The 21,764-nt window shown below is 38.8% G+C and overlaps 1 pseudogene; it reads right to left on the reverse strand.

Annotated features, from left to right (window-relative positions):
* Window positions 1–4,224: 4,224 nt before the first annotated feature.
* On the reverse strand, window positions 4,225–10,055 carry LOC142424027 (transmembrane protein 39B-like; annotated as a pseudogene).
* Window positions 10,056–21,764: the final 11,709 nt, after the last annotated feature.

Consider the following 21,764-nt stretch of genomic DNA (forward strand, 5'->3'; position numbering starts at 1 on the left):
CCTGATTTTCATCAGCGAGTGCTTTAAGTCCTCCTCACTTTCAGTAAGCAAGGTCATGTCATCTGCATATCAAAGGCTGTTAGTAACTCTTCCTCACATTCTTCATCATATAAGCCAGCTTCTCTGGTTATTTTCCCAGCATACCGATTAAATAAGTATGATGAGCGGATACAACACTGATGAGCACCTTTCCTGATTTCAAACCAGGCAATATTCATATAAGGGAGATATTTTCCATTTCTCCCTATGAAGAATAATGTTGGCCACTGATTTTGTGAATATGGCCTCCGTTGTTTTGCTGCTGAGTTTTTTGCCAAGTGCCTTCTCTACATAAATTGATATGATTATGTTCTTTTCCTTTGTTTTGTCTATGTATTGGATTACATTGATTGTTTACTAATGTTGAACTGAATTTGCATACTTAGTATGAATGATGATGCATTATTTTAGCTATGTTGCATGCATTATTTTATGATATGTCATGATACAATGTTGAAAGATATATTGTTGGATTCTACTAGGAATATGTTGGTAATTTGATGTCTATGTTGATGAGTAATATTGGTCTGCAATTTTCTTTTTAGGGATATTTTTGCCAGATTTGGGTATCGAAGTTATGCTGTTTCATAGAATGAGTTCAGGAGTATGATATCCTTTTGTATGTTTTGGAATAATGTGAGTAGTATGCATGTCAGGTCTTTGAATATTTGGTAGAATTCATCAGGGAAGCTAGATGTTCCAGGAAATTTTCTTGTTGGTAATAGTATTATGATCTATTAAATTTCCTTTTTGTGATGAATTTGTTTGAATTTTCTACCTCAAACTGTGTTAATGTGTCAAGACAGTATGTTTCTGGAAATCTGCCCATCTATCCTAGATTTTCAAATGTGTGAGGTAGAGTTCTAAGTAGTATTGCATTATCCTTTTCATTTTCGTAGTTTCTATTGTGCTATTGCCTACTTCATCAATTTCTTAAGTTATTTGCCTCTTGAATTCACCAATGAATGATGTGCAAATTATAGTAATTCTTTCAGAAAACTAATTTATACCCCTGTAGATCTTTTTATTGCTTTTCTGTGTTGCTGCCTTTATTTCTGCTAAAATCTTTAGTATTTCCTTTCTTCTAGAGTCGTCAAGCTTTATATTGTTCTTTTCCTAATTGTTGGACATGTTAGTTTAATTTTGGCTCTTCCTTGCGATATTTACACTTCTCGCTACAAATTAAATCGCAGATAGGCATGATTTTTGTCATTATCTATATGGCAACCACTTATCTGCCAATCTGTTATTCTGTGGTGGCTTGTGTGTTGCTGTGATTCTGGAAGCTATGTCACTGGTTGTTCGTTTACCACCAGGTTCACCCCAGATGAACAAAAATCAACAAAGCATCTAGACTAAGAACAGACTAACAATGAAGCAATAGTCTGTCCAGTTCTGAAGGATTAGCCATTGAAAACCTGATAAACACCAGGAAAACACTGTCAGAGTTGGGGTTGGTAGATGAGTTCCGTAAGTAGGAAGGCACTGGGGAAGAGCCCCCTCCTCAGAAGAGTGTCCACCATGATACTGTCGGTGGAGTGAAACTTCTCAGACGTTCATTTGCTGCTGGGGCATATTGCAAAATGAGAAGAGTCAGTTGCAACATTTCATTGCTCCACTGCTTATTGGACCTTGGAATATACCAAGTATGAATCTAGCAAAATTTGAATACATCAACAACAAAACAGAATGCATAAACACCAATCCTAGATATTAGTGTGCTGAAATGGTATGGTATTAGCCATGGTGAATCAGACAATCATATGGTTAGTATGGCAGGAATAACAAATTTAAAAGCAATGTTGGAATATTCACTATAAAAAAAGAATGTTTTAAGGTGAATCATGAAGTACAATGTTGTCTGAGCTAGAATAAGTTCCATAAGAATGTCCATTTAATAAAATTATCCAAATTTTCATAACAACCACTAAAGCTATCAATTTAAAATTTGAAGAATTCTACCAACTTATTCAATCTAAAAATTCTCAAGGATGTGATCAAGATGCATTGATAATATGGACAACTGGAATGAAAAAGTTGGATACAAAGAGGAAGGAGCATTAGTTAGAAAATATGATCTTAATGATAAACATGAAGTTGGAGATTGCATAATAGAGTTTTCAAGACCAGTAACTTTTTTGTTGTTAAAACACTTTTCCACCAACATAACTGGTGATGGTACACATGGACCTCTCCAGATGGAATGCACAGGAATCAAATTCATGATATCTGCTAGAACAATAGTTTGCAGGCAGGACAAGGGCAGCTGCTGATTGTGGAACATATTATCAATTGGTCATATGTAAATTCAAGTTGAAGTTGAAGAAAATTGAATCAACTCCACAAGAGCCATAATACAACCTTGTGTATTTCCCACCTGAATTTAGAGAAAATCTCAAGAATGGCACATTGAACACCCTAAGAACATAAGAAGACCTTAATATCACACATGAAGAAAGCAAAAGGTCATTAAGAAGGCAGTAAAGAATTAAAAAATCAAAATTAGTGTCAGGAGAGACTGTGAAACATGCTCTTGAACACATAACATCTAAACAAATGGGAGCTATGATGAAAAAAAGTTGATCAGAACATTTCAAAGGGAAGCTATAACAACAAAACCAAGAGGAGCGGGGAGAAAGGGGGGAAACTGAGGAGCTGCTGCCAGGGGCTCAGGTGGAGAGCACATGTTTGAGAATGATGAGGACAACGAATGGACAAACGCGTTTGACACAATGGATTTATGTATAGATTGGGATAAGAGTTGTACAAGCCCCCAATGAAATGATTTATAAAAAATGCTAAAAAAAAATAAGGACCTGTTCAGCATATATCAAGCTAAAAGAACTGAAAAAGATGTTCAAGCTTCGAGTTTCAATATTTAAAGATTCTATTGAAAAATATTAAAAGATATAAGATGCATTAAAAGAAGATATTAAAAAATATAGTCACGGTACCAAGTGGTTACAATTCAATCATTTCAAGAGATAGTATATGTGATATTTACATAATCTGGGCTCAACTTGAGACCATTAAGAGAGAAAATATGGGGTTTAGTCTACCAATCAGGTCACAGCTTGATGACCTCATTTGGAGGCACTACAGAGATGAATACCTCACTGGAGACAGGACACACAGACTCTCCCTGTGAGACGTTCCTGTTGACAAGCCACATGGAACTATTTTGATGGATCCAGAGTCCTGGAGTTGGAGGAGCCATGTGGAGACCCACACCAGTGCTGAGATGCTCCTACCCCCATTGGATTCACAGGACTTTCTGCCCACTGGTCTGTGATCTTCCTGCATTCAGCATCATTGCATGGCCGCATGAGTCTAGAGGAATTTAAGCACTAGTATTGACCTGTGGGATAATATCACTTATGGTCTTGATCTGGACTGGGCTGGGGTGTTTTCTTAATGCGCAATTGCTCTTTGATATAAAGCTCTCTCTTACATACATATGTGTCTCCCGGGATTTGTTTCTCTGGTCTACCCAGATGGACTACCACAGCATATGAGCAAGAACTGGTAGTACTTAAGAAAGATGATCAATCTTCATTGAAGCATTAGCCTGGTTCAAAAAGCGCATGCAGCATTGGAAGCTCTGACTTGTCTCTGGAAGAAATCTGGAAGATCCAGCCAACTCACTGGAATAGAGTCATATATTTGTGCATATTCCAAGTAAAAGTTACCCAAGAAAATGTAGAAATTATAACCAGTATCATTAATATAACAAGCAAGTATTTTTTTCTGAAGATAAATATGGGTAGTATTTTGTTCTGTTGGCTATATGGAGAAACTATGACTTAGAACAAGTTGCAGAAATGATTAAAGATGTCAAGGATTTATTTTACCTTGCTTGAGTACACAGTCAATTCTCCTGGGAGTACCAGTCAAGACATCAAAAGATACATTGCATTAGTTAAATCTGCTTCACAAGACCTCCTTAAAGTCTTGAAAAGCAAAGATGTTTACTGTGAGGACTAAGGTGCACCCGACCCAACCCATGGTATTTCCCATTGCATCATATGCATGTGAAAGTTGGACACTGAAGAAAAATTGATGCATTTGAATATAAAAATAGGACATTTTCATCTCATAATCACATCGAATATCAAAGAAAGAAACAGTACTAACAGAAATACAAAGCTCTGGTAGATGTGTGTGTGTGTGTTAACCCTTTGCCAGCTAGCCCATCTGAAGCCTGGATGCAGTCTCAGGTTGTTCTGGGATGCAGGAGAACCGGTGGTCCAGGTTCCTCTGGGAGCTGGCTGAGTACAAGTGGAGTAGGCCTTGCCCAACACCAGGCGGACCCGCAGCATCCTGAAGAAGGAGTCATAGTTGCTGAAGAAGATGAGAGCCAGGAAGGCGGTGTGGCATCACTTCTCCGAGGAGACACTTCTCCGAGTACGCACTCTGAGTGAGAGCTGCTGGATGAAGACAACGGCCCCAGCAGCAACAGGAGGATGTTGAGGATCCGTAAAGGTTTGCTGAAGAAAGAGGCAGAAGCGGAAGTGGGTGATGTCGGAAGGGATGACCACATTGAGTGGTCCACTGCTTTGTAGACGTTCTTGCTGTGCTTAACCAGCACCCCTGCAGCCACATGCATTCTTCGATCCACGGGTGCTGCAGCATGTTGGAGCACAGTGCTGGGTCCACCTTCTGCTAGCTGCCCAGGTGGACCCTGGCCTTGTTCAACAGGTCTCAGTAGCTGGCAGGCAGCAAGTGCTGCATGAGGATCACCCATGTGCTGAAGGACCCCAGCAGGAAAGGCTCACTGGACCAGCGCTTGCTGTAGTAATGTGTGCTCTGGGGCTAGTGGGAGGTGGGTGCTAGCAAAGACTACTGAAAGTACCATGGACTATTAAAGGACAAAGACATCTGCCTTGGAAGAAGTAGGGCAAGAATGCTCCTTAAACACAAAGATGGTGGGGCTTCATCTTACATACTTTGGACATACTGTCAGAAGAGACCAGGACTTGGAGAAGGGCATCATGCTTAGTAAAGTAGAAGGGCAGGCACAATGGAAAAAAGGAAGTCCCTCAAGGTGATGCGTGGACACCTTGGCTACAACAATAGACCCAAAGGAACAGTTATGGGGCTGGCTCGGGACCTGGAAGAGAGCTGCTGTGCATAGTGTCACTGTGGGTCAGGATCTCCTCAATGCCACCCAGCAACCACAACCACATGTAATTCAGCACTGATGGAGAGGACCTAAACATGTATGTTGACACAAGTTTTACATATATGTGTGTGTGTGTGTTTTATTTGAAGACTACCTACCAATAATGAAAACTAATCCTAGGAAATCAAACTGATTTCCCACCCCTCTTTTTTAAATGTTGATAAAGTATATATAACAACGATTTGCCATTGTTCCCATTGTTCGTGCGCGATGCAATGGCAGGAGCTGCCTTCGTGTTGTGCCAGCATCAGCACGATCTCATGTGCTTTAATGAAGCTGGGCTTTGTAACTTCTACTCACCGGGGAGGAAAGCAAGGCACTCACCGCGTGTCTTCCAACAACACATATGATCTGAGAAATTTTTTAAAAATCATAAATAAAACCTTCTGAGGAAAAACACACATTCTAAATAGAATCTTTCTGGTTCTTTCCATTTCTGTATTTTTATAGTTCTTCTGACAGCACTAGTCTATTGCAAACTCCAGCTCCATAAAGCAGGCTAGACTGAAATATTCAAACAACAACTCCCAACATTTCTCTTTTGTGTCTCTTCTAAAGCTTCTAAATTTAAAATAAAAGAAAACATAAGCATCCCTACTGAGGTAGATTTTTCTTAGGCCTAAAAGGACAATAAATTTCTAGGTGGAGAAGGTGATTTCCTGCCCTTGACTTCATTCTCCGCTGTTATAATCATTTGTAAAACAGATTAGGAAACACCTTTTGACACCCTCCTGTGGCTTTGAGATTACCGTGTAGCTATTCACCCTCCACAGAGAAATTGAACGAATGAATTACTAGCATGTGACAAAAAGAAATCTTCAAATAAAAGAAAACTGGGAAATAGCTGAAGAGAGCAGCAGACTGTAACCTAGTTAGTAAATAATAATGTGAACCACAGCCCAAGCTAAGTGAAAGGGAGACCAAATAGGAGAGCCTGATGAGGTTTTATTTTATAAATTTCACTGAACAGCTGGGGAAATGGGCTTGCTAATTCACATCAGCTAAAACATTTCTTATTAAGAAAAGCATAAAGGAAATGGAAACTTGTGGAGAGTTCTAATGGTTCTATTTGTTATGCAATTTTTGCTTCACCTATATAAAAGCATTCATTACTTTAGGACAGAAGAGAATCAGTTAAATGACCTAATTTGCCTTAGTGCAGCTCTATGTGCAGAGGCAGTAGGACACTGAATGCTTCTTAAAAACCTCTCCAGGAATTTAAATTAATACATTTATTCTTTCAAAAATGTATTAACTTCCTAAGTAATTCATGTTACTTGGCAAATTGGGAACCATATATGAGAAAAAAAAACTACTGCTTGCCTATAAGTTTCACACTTATAGAGACTCACCCAACATTCTTATTGTCTCCTAAGTAATTTTCATAGCCATATGTGCATATAAAACACACAAATACACACTGACTCTCACACACTTAGGCATAGAAATCCCACAATAGATCATATTGTATCTACTGTTTAGTATTGGTTTAGTTATTCCAAAATTCTTTCTGTACCAATAAATGACATATATATGTATATACTTGTGTGTGTGTGTGGTATTTACCTTAAGCAAAATCAAATTAATTGTCATTGAGTGGATTCTAATTCACCGTGACCCTATATAACAGGCCAGAAGTGACCCTGTGAGTTTCTGAGATGGTAGCTCTTTAAGGGAGCAGAGAGCCCCATATTTCTTCTGAGTATTGGCTGGTTGTTTGAACTACTGATCTTATGGTTAACAACACAAATCATAACTACTACATTACCAAACCATGCTCTCTCTCTCTCTCTCTCTCTCTCTCTCTCTCGCACACACGTGTGTATTTGTGTGTGTATGTGTGTGTGTGAATATTTTGCTCTGTTGTACATACAATTGCTATGAGTTGAAAAAGAATAGATGACACCTAACAACATAGAACAGTGGTGTTTATATACATATGTACATGTGTAAATAGATAGGCACATGTGTATACACATTGTTTGAAGACATTATAAAAACACTATAATCTATACTAATGTTTTTAGTAAAAGAACAACCTGTGTTTTGAAGTAAAATAAATCCATTGCTATTTTAAAATGTTTAAGCACAACTGAAAAATATTAATAGAAATATTTTTTAATTTCATGACTTGAAGACAACCAAATATTTTCAAATTAAACCATGAAACAAAGATTATTTTAAATAAACAATATTATCTTTCAATTCCTAGAATTTGATGCTATTAAAAGATATGCTGTATTGAAAAAATTAATTTCTAATAAATATGTTTCATTAATAATAAGTATTGATTCCTGAAATATCTCAAATAATAATTTTAAAAGATGACAAAGTTTAAAAAGGAAAAGATGTCAGTTTGGGGATTAAGGTGCAGCTGACTCAAACCTTGGTAATTCCAATTGTAACAATTCTCGCATAAGCATTTGAAAACTAGGAAAGAAATACGGAGAACCAAAAGTATTGGTGTCTTTAAATTAAGGTGTTTGGCAAAAAATCTTGAGGGTACGATGAATTTCCAGAAAAATGAACAAGTCTGTTTCAGAAGAAGTACAGCAACAATGCTCTTTGGCATGCAGGGTGGTGACACTCATCTAATGTACAAGGGGTGACCCAACCCCTAAGCAGGACAGCACCCTGGGAAATTTGAGGACCGGTAAGAGGAAAGCCTTTCATGAGCTGGACTGACACAGATTTATAATAATTGGTTCAAATAACAATGTTGTGAGGATGGCACAGAACCAGTATTGTATTCTGTTATACATAGCATCTCCTTGAATTATAATCGACTTGATACCACTTAACAGCAATTACAACAATATAACCAATAATAAATGGTTGAAGTTATTAATAGTATTACGTTTCAACTTTAAACAGTATTTTTTTTCTTGATAAAGGTATTTCAAACTCAAAAAACGAATTCACTAACATCAAGTCAATTCCAGCTCATAATGACCCTATAGGACAAAGTAGAACTGTTCCCAAGGATCTCTGAGACTATAGATCCGTATGGGGGTCAACACCTCATCTTTATCCTGAAAAGCTGCTGATGATTTCAAACTTTCTATTCTGTACTTCGTAGCCCAAACTATAACCCCCTACACCACCAGGGCTCCTAATTAAGATACTAGCTAACTTTAGCACCTTTCCAATTATATTTCCCTATTCCCTAATTTTGTTTATTGTATTATTTATCAACAAATTTTATTCTGTTCTCTTGTTATGTTTCTTAGGGTTTTTTTGGGTTTGTTTTATTCTTTAGTGTATCTTTATATTGATTGTTTGCTCACTAATATGAAAAACATACAGCACTAAATATTTCATTCATATTTCTACATTTGCTAGCCTCCTAGAAGTTAACTAGTGTTTATTGACTACTTCTGGCCAAGAACAAACAAGCAAAGAGTTCTCATTAATCTAATATAAATTGTATGCAGCATGATATATCTACCAAAGTCTAAGGGACTAGATGAAAATATTCTAAGAAGAGAATCTTTGTCATAATGTGGTGGCTGGTGTGTTGTGGTGTCACTGCTGTTTTGAATCCAGAAGGGTCACTCAAAGTGAGCAGATTTCAGCAGAGCTTCCAGACTAAGAACAGACAACAAAGACCTTGACTCTCCACTTTGGAGGAAGGAGCGGCCCCAAATCTTATTCATAGCTTCAAAACTTTGTCACATACTGAAAGCCTATGAATGGAAGCAGTATATTGCAGGAGAAGCTGTCAGAGGATGGACACTCAAAATGTGACTGAGAAATTGTTGATTTCTTGGAGTGGAAATTGTCCACGGCGATGTGAATCCAGTGACACCTCAGGGAGGGGAGCCATCAAGATCTTTGTTTGCTGATGGGGCATGACTCAAGGTAATGAGAAACAGCAGTATAAGTCTACTAATGATCAGAATGTGGAACGTGCGAAGTATGAATCTAGGAAAATTGGAAGTCATCAAAATAAAATGGAACTCATAAAGATTGATATCCTAAGCATTAGTGAGCTGAAATGGAACGGTGTTGGCCATTTTGAATCAGGAAACCAGATGATTCATTATGCCAGGGGACTAATACGATCAAGAGGAACACCGTGGCATTTGTTGCCAGGGAGACGTTGCAAAATCAATCCTGAAGTACATTTTGTCCGTGATAGGGTTGTAGCTATTAGCCTTCAAGGAAGTCCAGTCAATAAAACTGTTATTCAAATGTCTACACCAACCACAATAATTGATGAAGGAGAAACTGAAGAATGCTGCCGGTGACTTTGATTGTTCAGGTGCGCCATCAAGGTGCATTGATAATCATTGGTGACAGGAAAGCAGAAGTTGGAAACAAAAGGAAGGAAGAGTAGTTAGAAAATATGGAGATCACATGATAGAATTTTGCAAGACCAATGACTTGTTCATAGTTCATACCTTTTCAACAGCACAAAAGGAAACTATACACATCAACTTTTCTGGAAGAAACACACTGAGATTATACAATAACAGAAAAAGGATTTCGCAGGGCTCAGGGAAAACATGGAAGAATGTGTGACACTAGTACAGATACAAAAGTGATATTTTTAAAGTAATGGTTACCTCAGCTAGGACTCGCACATAAAACCCTCCCTCATTCTCTATGTTATTTTTTATTTTCTTCCTGTAATGTGTGAACCTCTTTTCAAGATTCCTGTTGTTACTTGAGTTGTTGTGGCGTTCACCCTGACCCACATTAACCCCATGTTCCACAGAACAAAAGCTTTTCTGGTTCTGCACCATCCTCACGATCACTTACATACTGAAGTCAAGTGTAGGTGTTGTGCATTTTCAGCATCTTCCAAACTGGGGTGCACATCTTCTAGCATCCTAGTGAACGATATTCTGTCATAATATGTAGGGCTTTTAATTGGATAATTTTCTAAAGTTGGATCACCGAACCTTTCTTCCTAGTATACCTTCGTCTAGGAGCACTGTTGAAAACTGTTGACCATGGAGGATTCGGATGATTCTTGAACTACAGTGACATGGCTTCCAGAATGATAGCAATATAAAAGTCATTGCATGATGAATAGATGAATGAAAATATTTTGAAGATAACTGAAGCTGAAATATGGAAGGAAATTGGGTCTTTACATCATTGATTGAAGAAAAGTTTTCCTTCAATCAGAAGGATTCATTTTGCTTCTGTGACTTTGAAATATTTTATTGTGTTACTATATTGAGGTTTTAGAGTTTGTTCTACAACTTGTTGCTCTTAGATGCCATTAGAGTTAGTTCTGACTCAGCAACCCTATGTAAAACAGAAGGAACCACTATCTGGTATTACACCTATTGAGCATCTTGCAGTCACTGTGCCACTACATCTCATTTAGGGTCTTCATCTATCTATCATCTATCAATCATCTATCTACATAGCTATCTATATAAATGAAATAGATTGAAATTTATTTTTTAAGAAAATAACTCACACAGTTGTAGATTGGACAAGTCTTGCCCAAGTTGCCAAAGGCTCGTCACTGCAGGGCAGATGAAGCCAAGATCAGCAGGTCAGAGGGCAGGTCAATGAAGACTCCTGGGATAGACAAGCAGCAATGTGGCAGCCCATAAACTCAAGTCTAGAGAACTTGTAGTCAATGAGCCAGATGCAAAATACAGACCCAGTAAATAGCAACCAAACATTTTCACAGCTTCTTCATGTAGGAAGGAGGCCACACCTCTGAGCAAACTTTTCAGTTGAGTAAGGGGATTACACCTCCACCTTAATATTTTTATAATTGATTTGCCTATCACAGCAGATGCCAACCCAGAGTTGATGACACTGTTAGGTTATACCATGGGGAAGGGGGCAATATTGTTGGGAGAGGAGCAAAAGTTACTAGACCTTAATTGCCAAACCACTGAGAATCTTGACTCAGCCAAGCTGACAAAAATTCAACTATCACAATGAGTTTTATAAAACAAACAAACAAGCAAATGAATTCCATGACACCAAATAGATTCCAACTAAAAGTGACCCTCTATAAGGTTTCTGAGGATGTAAATCTTTATGGGAGCATATGACCTTAACTTTCTCTCATGGAATAATGGAAGGATTCTGAACTGCTGACCTTGTGGCTAACAGTCCAATGCTTTCTTGATAAAACAGATATTTTAGAGATCAGTGGTTGTCAACCTTCCTAATGCCTTGACCCTTTAATACAGTTCCTCGTGTTGTGGTGACCCCCTCCCCCACAACCATAAAATTATTTTTGTTGCTACTTCTTAACTGTAATTTTGCTACTGTTATGAATTGGGCAACCACTGTGAAAGGGTCATTTGACCCCCCCAAAGTGGTCTTGACCCACAGGCTGAGAACCGTTGTTCTAGATGGGCCCTTGATAACATCCCATGTGTCACTGTAAAAAAGAAGAGCAGACACAAAGACAAGAGGCCATGTTAGCAGGGAGACAGAGATTGCACGTATTTTATCACATGCCAAGGAATTCCAGGAAACACTAGAAAGAGACAGAAACAGATTTCAGAAGAAATCTGGCTCTGAAATGTTAATGACCTTATGTACTCCATTTTCACAAACATGTACTAATGGCTATAAAACTTGAACGTCTTGGATTTCCCCTCTGCAAACCTAAATGCAAAAACAAACCAGTTTAGCATACAAAGTTGGTTTTTTTAAAATACCCGACTATTATACTTAACCTAATTTGTTAATTCAGAGGACAGAACAATATATATTCACCTTCAGGATGCAGGATAAGGAGTCTTTGTGGTGCATCATTCCCTGCTGGGTGCAGTGGTTCAGAGAGCATGTGTATGTCACTAGCAGAGGGGCTTGGTCAGTTTCCATTACCACTTCTCTGGCTGCCAGAAGAATGTGACGCAGAGACACAGAGGAGCAGGGCTGAGACTAAGGGATGGGCACCTTCTCTTTATCTGGCCCGAGACTATGGAACTGTGAGACAGCGTCACAGATGGGCTCCGTAGACTTCCTGGCCTGTGGAGACTAAAGCCAAGGGCTGAGAAGCTAAGAACTAGAGATCAATTAATATATCCTTACTTTTTACTGATCCTGACTTTGGTGAGCTATTGACTTCTTTGGTAAAACTCCCTCATTGTAAGCATTGTAAAGAATTATGGAACCCAGGATAGAAGCAGAAAGCCGTGCTCGGAACGTTGGCGTAGCATAGAAAAGAAGAATGGCAAGTGGAGGCATAAGAAATTCCAAATGATGTCCAAAATTGGTGCTTTTCAACCCAATTTTCAAATTTAACACAAGCAGTAGAGACAGCCCATTATTCCAACGCATAGAATATTGGCACTTTGTTCTTCTTCGACAGTCTCATGGGCAAAGATATGAAGTGCTGTCCCTATCATGACTGAAATTTGTATTTCACGGATTGAGAGCTTAAAAATGCTTTTTCATATGGATTATGTTTTTTCTCTAAAAATGAGTAGTGCCTCCCCAAAGCCCCCACAGCTTTAGAATTTTTCTAGAGCTATGTATTTCAATCTTTTAACAAAGCAACTTTATCACTTTCACAGTACTCTCCATTAAACTTAATACAAAACGTAAGTCAAAACTGTGATTCCATTCTTGGAAACATTTTCCAAATTCATCTGTTTGGATGGCTGATAGCCACTCCCTCATTTTTTCTTCACCTCTTCTACATTGTCAAATCACTGTCCTTTCATGTTCCTCTTCATTTGTGGAAACAAAAAGAGATTGCACAGGGTGAGGTCAGGCGAATAAGGTGCATGGTGCAAGAAGGACATGATGGGCTTGGTTGTTTTTGCCCAAAACTGGCACACTGAGATGGCTACATGAGCAGGTGCGTTGTCATGGTGGCACATCAGACACAAATCAAGCATTTGCGGTTTCTAAATAGAAAGCTTAATTAACAGTCTGACCCAGTAGAATGAGCTCCAAATGCACCAAGATGACATTTTCATCCATTTGGGAATTTGACGGATGTCCAGAACAAAGTTGGTCATCAATTGACAGTTCACCTTTTTTGAAATGAGAAAACCACTCATACACTTGAGTTTTTCCCCATGCTGTCCTTGTAAGCTGTGATCCACATCACAACAATTTCTGTGGCATTTTGCCCGAGCAGGAAACAAAATTTCACAGCCACATGATGTTCTATTAAATTGGCCATCACACAAAAAAATGAGATTCCAGAAAAACTGCTTTTATGAAAAAATGCACTTGACCAGAGAGAATCTTTCCAGGTGGCACCACTATGTGCATCAACTCAGAGTGAGTTGCTAGATGCTCACCTAGTGGGAAAAATACATATTGTGAAAGTTCCACACTAGCCTGCACAATTCCGTTTTGGGGCGGAGGAGTAGTCCGTCATAACATGCTCATATTTCTTGTCTGTATTTTAAAAAAATTTGGGTGGGGTGGGGTTGTGTGAATCTTTTCCTAATAAAACCGTATGGATGAATTTTTGTGTTTAATGAGGAAGAGGTCAATTTTCATGAATGTTGCTCAGCAATACATATTGAGTAGCCCAGCTTTCCCCCACTGTTCAGTGACAGTCACTTAACCGTGAACATTATCATATATGCATTGTCATTTGTTACTTGTCTATCCCCCCCCCCCGCTCCAATTTTGGGTTAGGCTTTTCTAATTACAGATATATAGAATGTTTTGATTTAACAATGAGAATTACTTCCAACGTACTCTCCTTCAGAGGAAGCTTTGAGAAGACTGAATGAGTTGGCTCCTGGCGAGTGAGAACAGTGCTGGTCAATAATAGCCTGGAGCAGGTGAGAAGGGAAACCCACCCATGTGGTAGAAAAACATTGTAGTCTCTCCATTTCTTTATTTTGAGTAGGCCCATATCTGGAAATCCCAACACCCACATTATTCCCCACTATCTTAATATGAAGATGTTCTGGTGGCTTGGTGGTTTAAACGTTGCACTGCTAACCTGGAAGAACAGTGATTCAAAGCTACCAACCACTCCCTGGGAGCTAGCTGCTCCTTTAAAAATGTGTAGTCTCAGAAACCTTAAGTTCTGTTCTGTTCTATAAATGGTTATGGATCATAATCCTCTGTATGGCAGTGGTTACCCTAATGTAAAAGTATCAAATAATAGTAATATGCAAGAAAAATATACCTGTCAGGTCATACCTTAACTAACGAAGTTTAAGTTGAGAACCGTAAGCAAAGAATTTAGTTAGAAGGTCCTGGATTTTATAAGAAAACAAAAACTCAAATCCAACTGCCATCGAGTCAATTCTAACTCATCGTGACCTTGAAGAGCACAGTAGAACTTCTACCGAGAGTTCCCAAGAATGTGAGTCTTTGGAAGGAGAGAGCTTCTTATTTCTATTGCAGTATGTGTGGGGGGTTTAAATTGCTAACCTTGTGGTTAGCAACCCAGTGCATAACGCGCCATGCCACTAGGTCTCTCGCTATTTAGGAAGGAAGAGAAACTCTAAAACACTAGAGGAATTCTAGGGATAAGCACCTAGTTAAGAGAGAAAACTTAAGAGTAACACAAATATCAGTTAATGTCGTTAGAAAAAATCATACAATTCATATTTCATGTTTGTTTAAAAAGCACAAATAACTTCTGTTTTACCTTTGTGAGAGAAATGTGAAATTGCAAGCTTAGTGATCTATGAACTCGAAAGCTAGAAACATCTCTACTATAAAAATAATTCTGTTTTATTGAGACCTTTCCTTAGTGAGCTTTTTTCCCCTACTGTGATTCTCTTAGAATTGTTTTGATATAAGATGTCATTTCAAGATCATTTATAAAAGAGAGTAAAATGTTCATTCTTTTGTAAAAATTGAATTATATGAGACGACCTATTCATTAAATTCTTTCAAGAGTGATAAATAAGAAATGAAGAACATAGGTTATCAAATTAATCATTAACTCCCCCAAATTCAAGGAACTAAAATTAAACAAAAAAAATCATGATTTAATCCCTTTGACAAAAAAGGCAATTGACAGCCTATTTGAGTGAAATCTGTCTCTTATTATATGTGTCATTAATGACAAGTATTATGGGGTGGATTGTGGCCCCCCCCCAAACATATCTAGTAAATGCTAATCTGGATAAATGTGGCTGTAATCCCATTTGGAATAGGATTTTCTTTGTTGTGTTGTCAGACTCGTCAGACTTCACAGTAGTGTGAGGAATTTTCTTGAAATGAGTATCTCTTGATGTATACGTTCATATATTTGTTTCACTGGATTTCCACTCACCAAGGCCAATTTGTGTATAGCCACTGCTTAGTGACTCACCTGCTAACAAGAAGGACCAACACTAAGCTACTCAAATGGCAACCCCCCTCAGCGTGATCACCTGACAGCCTGGTGTCAGGTTGATGATGCTGGGCAGTTTCTATCATGGAAATCGGCTGAGCTGCTACATGTAATGTCATGTTCTGTTCTTACTCGGCTGCATTTTATTTTTACTGTGAGGCACACTTACTCTGAATACAGATAGTTTTCCTTTCATACTGTTTCTACCCAAGCCATAAACCACAGACTTACAGAATCCAGGTCTGGTACAATACTATCACTACTAGCCCTAGTTTCAAACTCACAAAAATTTGGCTTCTTTTCCCCACTGGCAGATACTCTGTGTGTCTAGTGGTCTAAGTTCCAAAAGGAATGATGCTCCCATTAGAAGAACCCAGCACTGATTCCTCTGAATTAGAAGTTGACACTGTCACCAGATCACTTTTAATTCCTGACTCTGGATTAAGATGCGAAAAAGGTAGCCATCCTGTTGGACGGGGTGATTGTTACTGATTATCTTGGGGAATAGGAACAATAATATGCAATGAAGGTAAACTGGACTATTCCTGGAAGTCAAGAGATCCTTAGTATTGCTGTGTCCTCTGATACATCTCTCCATTCCGATATGACTGCTGATGGCCCAACGCCTTCACCTATAAAGGCTTGAGTCACCCATGAGGAAAGATCCATAGCCCATTTCGGTACATACTGAGATAGAATACAGAACAGCTAGTGAAAAATAGACTTCTAAATACCAGTGGTGACCATGTGAGCCATGGAAGAAGCAAGAGTTGTAATAGTAATGGATGTTTCTTCCTTATTTTATTGTACATGTATGTGTGTGTATGAAAGGGCTTCACAAAGTTCAAAAAAAAAAGTAAAATAAAAATATATTGTGCTTTCCCCGCACATTTATAAAAGCCCTTTTTTGTACATCAATATTCTGGGACATAAAAATAATTTAGCTTCATACTTAGCCTAAAGGCTTTGGATCCTCAACTCTCAGAAATCAAGAATAAGCAGCTTTCTACTTGCCCTGCAGATTCGGGGTTTGTTAGCGAGTGTGTGTGTGTGTGTGTGTGTGTGTGTGTGTGTGTGTGTGTGTTTGGAGGAGTCGTGGAGAAGCTTCATTATTGGGGCTTATACAGGTAGGTGTTATCAAGTTGGTGTCAACCTACAGTGATCCCACATACAACAGAGGCAAACATTGCTTGGGGCTATGGCAACCTCAGAAGAGTTGCGAAGTGAGAGCCCATTGCTGTAGTCACGGAGCCAGTTCATCTCATCGAGGGTCTTACTCTTTCGGCGGATGCTCTACTTAACCAAGCTCCAGGGATTGGTCCACCCTGATAAGTTGACCAAATACATTTCCTTTCTACCTGAGCCCTTGGTATCAGCTCTTCATTTCCCCCCCTCTCTCCTACCCTCCCTCCCTCATAAATTGGTTTTTTTGTTGTTGTTATTTTCATGTTACACCATCTGCTGTCTCCCTTAACCCATGTTTCTGTTGTTAGTCACCGTGGGTGGTGGGTGGGGTGGGGTTATAGGTCCATCATTATGACCGGTTTCCCCTTTCTCCCCGCATCTTCCCCCTACCCCATGGTATAGCTACTCCCATTATTTTTCCTAAAGGTTTTAATCTGTCCTGAATTCTATGATTCCTGAGTTGAGAGCTTGTATCTGTATCAGTGTACATGCTCTGGTCTAGCACTGGTAAGGTAGAACTGGAATCATGATAGCGGTGGGGTGGAAGCATCAAAGAACTAAATGAATGTTGAATGCTCCATTGGTGCTATTATGCACTGTGACTGCTTGTCCCTTCTTTGTGACCCTTCTGTGAGGGATGTCCAATTGTCTACAGATAGGATTTAGATCTCCACTCTGACATCCCTTGTTTACATCAATATGATTGTTTGCCTTGGGTCTTTGATCCCTGATTTCTGATTGCTTTGACACCTCATGATCACACAGACTGCTGTGTTTCTTCCATGTGGGCTTTCTTGCTTCCTAGCTAGATGGTCACTTGTTTATTTTCAAGCCTTTAAGACCCTAGATGTCAATCTCTTAAGAGCTGGGCATCATCATCTTTCTTCACCACATTTGCTATGCACCCACTTTCTCTTCAGCGATCTTGTTGGGAAGGTGAGCATCACAGAATTCCAGGTTATTAAAACAAAGTGTCATTGCATTGAGGGAGTACTTGAGTAGAGGCCCAATGTCCATCTGTGACCTTAATACTTAACATATAAATATATGTACATATATCTATGTCTCATTAGGTATAAGTATATTTACATATGTATGTGCCTGTATTTATACATCTATAAATGTCTTTTGCCTCCTAGTTCTTTCCTCTATCTCCTTTTACTTTCTTCTTGTCCCACTATCAGGTTCAACCTTCATTCAGCTTTCAGTAATTCCTCTCAGCTACAACACACTGATCAAACCTCACCAGGCATTCTATGTCCTACTCAACATCGATTTTAGATCACTTGTTTCCTTGTACCTGGGTTTGTTGGCTCCATTCTTCCTTCCCCCGACCTCTCCATCTCCCATGTCCCCAGGGAATCGTTGGCCCCATGTTTTCTCCTCGGGATTGTTTATCCTGCCTATCTTATATAGATAGACATTAACAACAACAACATCAAAATGCATTTAAAATGCCTTTAAATAGTTCCAGGTCTGTCTGCTGACCTTTATGAATGTGTTCCAATGGGGTATGATGAGGTGCCAAGCCCTGCGCTTGTATCTCCTTTTGGGATTCTTCGGGGACTTCATTGCTTTGCTCCCCTTGCTGCTCTGTTGTACTCCCTATGTGAGTTGCCCCAGTGGGGGAAGGTGGAGGGGTGTGTCAGACCGGGCACAATTCCTGAACGGTGTCACCAGTGTTGTCTCCGTAGCACTATGGGTCAGTGAGGGGATGCCATGTCCCATGGTGGGGCTGTCCCTCTGGTCCTCTCTGTGCATTGGCTGTTCTGAGCAGGAGTATCATCCAAGGGGCTTGGTGGGCAGGGTGTGGTCCACCCTCTCTCCTTCCCTCTCAGCTTGCTTCTGTGTGTTCTGAGAAGACCCGCCCCTCTCCCCGAGCTGTATCATCAGTGCTGTCCTCCTTACTGCATTCTGCTGGAGAGAGGGTCCATGTAACTGGGGTTGGAGTTGGCTCCACAGATATTTTTTGAATTCTTGATTGCTGCTTAATAGGGTATCGATTGTGGACTGAAGTAAAGTGAAATCCTGGACAACTTCAACATTTCTTTCCTTTATCACAATGTTTCTTATTGATGGCGTGGTGAGGATTTTTGTTTTAGTTTGTGTTGAAGATGTAACCCATCCTGAAGCAGGTACTGTGTGATCTTTATCGGTAATTTCAAGTGGACTTTCTTTTCAGCAAGCAAGCTGTGTCATCTGCAGATTGCAGTTGTTAAATGAGTCTTTCTTCAATCCTGACGCTGTATTTTTCTGCACATAGTCTAGCTTCTAGCATACAGATTGGAAAAGTATAATGAAAAAATAAAACCTTAAAAGCCTTTCCTGATGTTCCACTATGCAGTATTTGCTTCTTCTGTTCTCCACAGAGAACAATCAAGTGTTCTGGAATTCCCATTATTCTCAATATTATTCATAATTTGTATGATCTGTACAGTCAAATGTCTTCACATAGTCAATAAAGCATAGGTAAACATCTGTCTTCTATTCTCTGCTTTTAACCAAAATCTGTACGTCATCAGCAATAATATCCTTCTTCACATGACCTCTTCTAAATCCAACTTGAATTTTTTCATTCCCCATTGATGTACTGTTATAATTTCTTTTGCACTCTCTTCAGTAAAATTTTGCAGGTGTGGTCCACATTCTATTCTTTGGAATGGCCAAAACTACGGATTTCCTCCAGTTGATTGGCCAGGTAATGACTTTTTTCTAAATTTCTTGGCATAGATATGAGAACTTACAGCATTGCATCAACTTGGTGAAATATCTCTGTTGGTGTACCTTTAGTTCCTGCAGTGTTAATTTTCAAAAGGATTTCAGTGCACACTTGGATTTCTTCTTTCAATATTACAAGTTCTTTATCTCATGTTACCTCCCAATACAGTTAATTGTCTACCAACTCACTTTGGACCACTGGCTCTGTGCATTCTTTCCATTTTCCGTTGATGCTGACTATGTCGCCTAATATTTTCCCCATTGAGTCCTTCAATATTGTAACTTGGTGACTAAATTTTTCTTCAGTTCTGTGAGCTTGAGAAATGCTGATCGTGTTCTTGCTTTTTGTTTTCTAGTGGTAGGTTTTCCCCATTTATTACCATAGTTGATATGTCTCTTCCAGCCACCGTTTGAAGTCTCTGTTCACTCTTTTTCTTCTTCATCTGCTCCTTTCACCTTAGACTGAATTTTTGGGTCTCTTATTACATATATTTATGTCTTGTCTTTTCTTCCTTCCAGTATCTCCTTTTTGTTGTTATATGCATGTCAGTTGTACCATGCTCATTACAAGTATGACTTTATATTTCTCTCTAAATAGAGAAATTATACATTGTTTAAGGAGATGTATACAGGTGCCAAATTGACAAAACACTGACCCTGATGGTTAATATTGCATGCCATCTTGGGTAGGCCATAATTCCTTGTCATTTAATAAGCATTATGTAACCATCCTCTTTTGTATGATCAGCCAGTAAGATTGTGTTAGTCTGGATTGACCAAGAAACAAATCCAGAGACACTTGTATGTGTGTAACAGAGTTTTATATCTAAGAGTAATAGTATATAAGAAACCATCGTGGCCCAGTTCAGATCAAGTCCATAAGTTGGATATTAACCCATAAGTCCATTGTAGCACATATGTCTGATACTACTCCATATATTATTCTAGACTCACCCAGCACATGGAATGATGCCCAAAGCAGGAAGATCATAGGCCAGTGGGTGAAAAGTCTTGTGGAAGCATCTCAGCACTGACCCAGCTCTCCATGTGGCCCCTCCAGCTCCAGAGCTCTGGTTGCCATCAGCATAGCTTCATGTGGCTTGTCAACAGAATAGGAAGTAGAGAGAGTGTGTGTCACCTCCACAGAGGCAGACTGGAGTTCCCAGAATCCTCAGGAGAAGGTCAGGTCCACTCAGAGGCATCAATGGCTGTGACCTGATTGACAGGCTTGACACCACCCCTTTCGCTCAAGTTTACAGGAGATTATGTAACTGCCACAAAGATCTATATGCGTGAATGAACACTTTCAACTCTCTGCGATCGAGTTGATTCTGACTCTTAGTGACCCTAGAGGAACTTGTAGAACTATCCCTGTGGATTCTGGAGTTGTGTGTGTGTGTGTGTGTGTGTGTGTGTGTGTGTGTGTGTGTGTGTTCTAGTTTCTCTTAACTAAATAATTGACTTAATCACTAGCTTTCTTTCTGGCTTTCTCTGTTATGGGAGAAAGGATAAGTATGATTTGTTTCAAATATAATTTTCAATCTTTCCATATTTCTTATCCTGTCTTTAACTTTTTTTTCCATCTTATGTGTTCATCACCTATCCCAATTTGGCATGATCAAGAAACCCTTTTACTTGCTTTACCATTTAAGGTGTTACTTCCTATATCCTGTGTAATCATTTTCCATTTTTCCAACTTTTATTCTCCCAATAATTTAATAAGGTCACTATATGGTAGGTTTATGCTATAATTTATTTCTAAACAATTTATCATTTTTCTGTGTCTAATGTTCTATTTTTAACTGGAAATCCCAGTGGTTTGAAAAGAAGTTATGTATTAAGACCTCATGTTTTTACAAGAAGATGTGAATAAAATTCTTGAGTCAGTGCCACAATCTAATCCTTGACTCTGGATTTGTTTTAGTAAGTGTAATGTAAACAAAATCAAGCAGGAAAAATGCATCAAATTATTTGTTGAAAAAAGACAGAGCATACATAATAATTAGATGAGGGAGGGAATTTCTCATGAGGACAAATTAACTCTTGAAACAATGAACATAAATTCTTATTCAAATGAAGTTCGTGCACATTAATTATACATTGTTAAAACCAGACTTTAGTTCTGTAGAGAATATACAAATATTTTTTATATTCACATTATTTTTATTTTGTGATGAACATCTACCTGTCCTGTCCACAATATTTTGAAAAAGTATAGGCGCATTTAGTAGTTATCAGTCTTTTTAAATCAAGAAATGCTTTTAAAAGATTAGGAGACTTGAGTTATATTTCAGTTGTAGGAGTGAGAAATTGAGGTAATATTTTCTCATACTGACAGAGCTTATTCTAAATCATGAAGGTAGGTTAGTGGGCTTAAGCACCGGT

Source organism: Tenrec ecaudatus, chromosome 13, assembly GCF_050624435.1.
Source record: "Tenrec ecaudatus isolate mTenEca1 chromosome 13, mTenEca1.hap1, whole genome shotgun sequence".
NCBI classification, from domain to species: domain Eukaryota; kingdom Metazoa; phylum Chordata; class Mammalia; order Afrosoricida; family Tenrecidae; genus Tenrec; species Tenrec ecaudatus.